Source organism: Erythranthe guttata, chromosome 8, assembly GCF_056151865.1.
Source record: "Erythranthe guttata isolate IM_541 chromosome 8, IM_541, whole genome shotgun sequence".
NCBI classification, from domain to species: domain Eukaryota; kingdom Viridiplantae; phylum Streptophyta; class Magnoliopsida; order Lamiales; family Phrymaceae; genus Erythranthe; species Erythranthe guttata.
Window position 1 is genome coordinate 14,058,148 of NC_142540.1, and position 5,552 is coordinate 14,063,699.

A 5,552-nucleotide genomic window follows, 5' to 3' on the forward strand; every position below is an offset into this window, starting at 1 on the left:
ACATGGTCGTCAGTCATGGTCATGAGATTAGACGTCAGTCTTTCCACGAACCCATAAAATATCTGACGTGTAAAAGGGCCTATAAAGGACGAGGAAAAAATGTCGATGTCGTAACAAGCCGGAAGTCTGGTTCAATGAAGTGCATGTGTCATTTTGCGCTATGGGGAAAAGAGGGTCGTGACGGATTATGGCGTCTTACCATCAAAGATGGCAATAATAATCATAATCCTCATAAATATCCACAACAAATACGTTCGTTAAGAAGCTTGACTCAAGAGAAACAAGAAGTGACAAAGTTACTGAAAAACCGTCATGGTAAGCTGAAGGAAATTTTGCATCACTTGAGACGGACTAATCAGAATACGTTTGCGGCCTTGAGGGATGTGTACAATGAATCTGCACATATTAGACGAGAGGAAATGAAAGGAAAAACAGTTTTGAAACATCTATGGCACAAACTTAGTGAAAGTGGATATAGCAAATGGAATTGAACAAACTCAGCTGGCAATATAGTGCAAGACGTTATGTTCGCGCACCCCCATTCAATTAACCTTTTACAATTATTTCCATACATTATACTGATGGATTGCACTTACAAGACTATAACAGATAATGCTTATTTAAATGTATTATATTATATTTACGAGCTTTGGACCCAATGGCTTTTGGGCTTCTCTACTTTGAGCCTAATGAATTATCACCATAAACACCATCCACCCAAAACCGAAACCACCACCACCCTAATCGCCTCCATAACCACCCTTCATCCTGACCGACTTCATAGCTGCTGCCATTCACGATAGACGCCTCCATCCATGGTTCATCGGAAAGGCGTCGGAACGGCCGTTCCGGAATGAGAACGGTGCCCTCCGTTCTGGAATCCGTAACCAGAACGGTGTTTTCACCGTGACTCATCGGAACGCCGAGAAATCGGTGGGATGGGAGAGACGGAGCCACGGAATGGGCCCGACGCGGCTGGAACAGGAAAAAAAATTGAAAATAAAAATAAAAAATTTGATTAAAAAATAAGGAAAAAAGAAAAAAAGAAAAAAAAAGAAAAAGAAATAATATGATGGCGCTGGCTACGTTAGAGAATGGAGATGTCCCTGAATCACAGATCTTTAGCCTCACTCTTCAATTATATCTTACACAATTCCAGCTCGGTATTCTACTTGGTATTAATATTGCTTATATTTTCATAATATTCTTTATAATATCTATTTTTGAAATTGTAATAATATTTTGCATATTATTGAATTGTAATATTCTTATTAAAAACATATTTGAAATATATTGTATTTTTTTTTAACAATTTAATTAAAATGTGTATTAAATTGAAATAATTTGAAATATATTGTAATTTTTTGCAACGGAACTGGAACGGCAGTGTCCGTGACAATGCATTGTTCCGTTCCGGCGAACCATACCTCCATCCCTCCTCTGCCATAGCCGCCGCCAGGTCAACCACCCACCTTAGTTGTTTTCATAACCAAGCCCAACGCCCAGAGATCCGCCTCGATCAGTCTACCATACCCGGCGTTGTCACTTACCATAGCCGCCTCTATAACCAACCCACCATAGACCATACCCTCCGTCGCCACGTAATATATCTGTCAAAGAAAAAAAAAAAAAAAAGAGAAAAAATAGGAGGGATTGGGGGGCCACAGATAAATGTGTGTGTCAGAGAGAGAGAGAGATGATGAGTGGTGTTGTGGAACCAAGAGAGAGGGGTGGGGTGGGTAGCTGAAAGAAAAAAAGGTAGAGGAGAAAGAGAACAATAAGAATGAAATGTGATTTTTTATTAGTTATATTAAATATATTTTTGAGTTAAATAAAAATTAATGGATGTGGGTTAAATTTTGTTTAGAACTAAAGATTTACTTAAAATATTGTATTTGAAGTTGTCCTCGTATCTAATTATGTTTGATTTGAGGGGTGTGAAGCATGTTGCCCCTAAAATTATTGATCCACATTATTGATTTACTATCCTGATATGTTTCTTACATTGGAATGATTAATAGGTACTTTATTTTCTCGAACAAAATAAAATAAAGGGTTTTTGTGCATAAGTTCCCACCCAAACATCTTTATTATTCTAGGTTTATGGGCTATATCTCTTTCACCAATAAGCCCACCCCTTTAGTATTTATTATAAATAAAGGAAATATTCATGTATATGCCAATATTACCCCAACCCTCCCAATTCTTAATTGTAACCCCAATTTAATCAATTTTGTCTACAAAAATCCAATTTTGAAAAATTCGATTTTGACTTTTTTTTTTTTCAAATTTTTTTTTGCCGACTTTTTTTAGTGTTTTTTAAAGTTTTTTTTGTTACTTTTTATATTTTGTTTGATTTATTGACAAGTGAACGTAATTATATTATTGTCGTTGACAGTAAAATTACCGTACACGCAATAATATTACTGTCAACAACACCAATATTATTATTTTTTTGGGTTTTTTGTTTTGTTTGAGTTATTCACGGAGTAACGTAATAATATTACTGTCTATTATTGTAATATTACTGTAAACACAATAATATTATTGTGGTTGATGGAATATTACTGTTGTTATAGTAATATTGTTGTCAACCACATCAATATTATTATTTTGTTTGGATTTTTTTGTTTGTTTGAGTTATTCACGGAGTAACGTAATAATATTACTGTCTATTATTGTAATATTACTGTGGTTGATGGTAATATTACTGTTGTTATAGTAATATTACTGTCACTCACAGTAATATTAATTCTTTTGGCTTTTTATTATGTTTACATTTGTTGAACGGTCAACATAATAATATTACTCTATTAAACAATAATAATAATGAGTTTTGTTGTGTTAATATTACTGTGCTAGAGATTAATACAACAATATTATTGTATTAAACTGTGGTTTATTAATTTTACTGTGTTTAATAGTAATATAATTAATATTACTGTCAATCACAACAATATTGCTGTGAACGAAAAAAAAAGTTATAGAAAGAAAGAAAAGAAAAAAAAATTCGAAAAAGTTAACGCCGGAGACCGCCGAAACCGGAAGAAAAAAAAAAGAAAAAAAAAATTGAAAAGTCAAGGCCGAATTCCGGCGGGAAAAAAAAATTTTGAATTTTTTTTTGTTTGAAAAAACAAAGTTTTGGGTCAAAATTGAATAATTTGTGAAATTTGAGGTCAAATTGAGGTTAAATTAAGTTAAGGATGAAATTGGAGCATATTAAAGTATGAGGGGTTATCTTAGTCCTTTACATAAATGTGGACCATGTGTAGACTTATTGGTAAAAGAGTTTTGTGTCTGGATCTATTTATGAATAAGTACCCATTGATGAGCTTATTTGTAATGACCCCATAAAACTATCTTAATAAATGATATGTTCTATTACATTTATAGCAATATTGACCAAGAAAACACAATTTTTATTCATTTATTGATTTATAAACCAATAAATCCAAATAATTGTTAAAAAAAAAAAAAAAGAAAGAAAGAAGGAAATATGACAGTGAAAAAGAGCCTTTGAAGTTTGAAGCTCGGTTCAATAGGCAAAAAAGGTAGGGATAGTAGTGGGGCGGGTATCATCGAAAAAGTAAATAGCAGAAATATAATGTTTTTCCAGCTTTTTTTTTAGTTTCGCTATGATTATTTAAAACAAAAATTCATAACATAATTTTATAAATATTTCTTTTAATAACTAAAAAAAATAATATTTTTTCAGCATTTTTATAGTTTCGTTTTTCCAAAATAAAATGTAATATTTTTTAAAACAACTACAATTTTTCTAAGAATCAACTAAAAGAATTCGATTTTTTTTTTTCATATCATTTATTTTGAATTCATTCATTTTATGTTTTTTCCCGAGCATATTTATTAAATTGACAGATTACTACATAGTATTGAAATAACGATAAAAAAATCAAAATCAACTAAAAATGTAAAAAACAACTAAAAATACATAACTAATTTTATTTTTATTTTTTTTAATTCATATTTTTCGATTTTTATTTTTTGAGCAGGTCATATAGTTGGAAAAAAAATAAAAAATCGAAATCAACTACCAAAAGATTGAGAATCAACTAAAAATGTCGAAAACAACTAAAAACTACCGAAAACAACTAAAAACAAATAGTAGGATAACGAAAACAACTATAAAAATAACAAAATAACAAAAATAGCTATATTGTTGTAAAAGATACCCAACATCAAAAGCATCACAAAAAAAAAATCAAAACAATGGCGACGACGGAGCAGAGGCAGCGGCGGCGGCATAATCACTAGATCCGGCGGTGGAGTTGAGGGGTGGAGGTAGGGAGAGATTATTGAGTTTTTGATATCGTCTTCTACAACTAGATAGAGAATTGAAGTGATGGCGGCAGCGGCGGGGCAAGATCTTCAGATCTGGTGGCTTCGACTTTAATGTTGAGAGAGCGGAAATGCGCTACGAGCTAGCGCGTCCTTGAGACTGTTCTCAAAGTCGGAGGCTCATGCTATGAGTTTCATAGATTGGTGGTGGAGGCTAGGATGGAGTAGTTCTTGCTGCACCATGGATTTAGTCAAGACGGAGAGAAAAAAGACAAAACGGGCTATGGAGAGAATGACAAAAATGAGAGAAGAGAAGGTAGGAGACAGTTGAATGGCGTAAGAAAATTAGAGTAGATGTGAAATAATATATATTAAGGGCAAATTATGTATTAAGCATAGCAGTTTTAAAAATATTAATTTAATTTAATGATTAAAGGGTGTGTGACTAATATTAAAGAAATGGGTTGTATCCATACTAATACTACCAAATGTGTTGGGGGTTTTTACTAATAATCCCTCCCATTTATTTAAACTTTATTTAAAATTACCGAATTTATTTATTATTATTATTATTATTATTATTATTATATATATATATATATATATATATATATATATATATATATATATATATAATTGTCGGGTACCCACTGCCGATAGAGATGGCAACGGGTCGGTTATGGGACGAGTTTATCTGAACCCCAGTCCCAACCCGCAAAAAAATATCAAATCCAGACCCTCCCCAATACGTTTTAATTTAGACCCGGACCCGCCCAAATCCATCTCCGAATTAAATGGTTCTGACATATTCCCAGAACCGATAACATAAAAAAAAAAGTTAATATTTTTTAACTTTCATAATATTTCACTGTTATGTTTTAACAAACAAATCTTAAATTTAAAATACAATATTTATAAAAACTTGTACAAGTGATATAAAGTGAATAATAAAATTACATAATTAATTATATTTAACTTCTACAATAAAAAAAATTCAAAAGGCAAGATGAGTAGCGGTGGTCGACCAGTTTGATAGATATTACCAATGTTTTTAAAACCGGACCGGACATTGACCCGGTGTTAAGTGTATATTTATACACTTAATTGTACCTTTTAATTGGAGCTAAAAACTTGTTGGGTGCTAAATACCAACACGCAAGTGTACGTATCGCAAACAAGTAGTAAAGTAGACTCGTGATAGTCGGATGTCGATCCCACAGGGAATACGCAAATTATTTAATCCTAAGTACCAA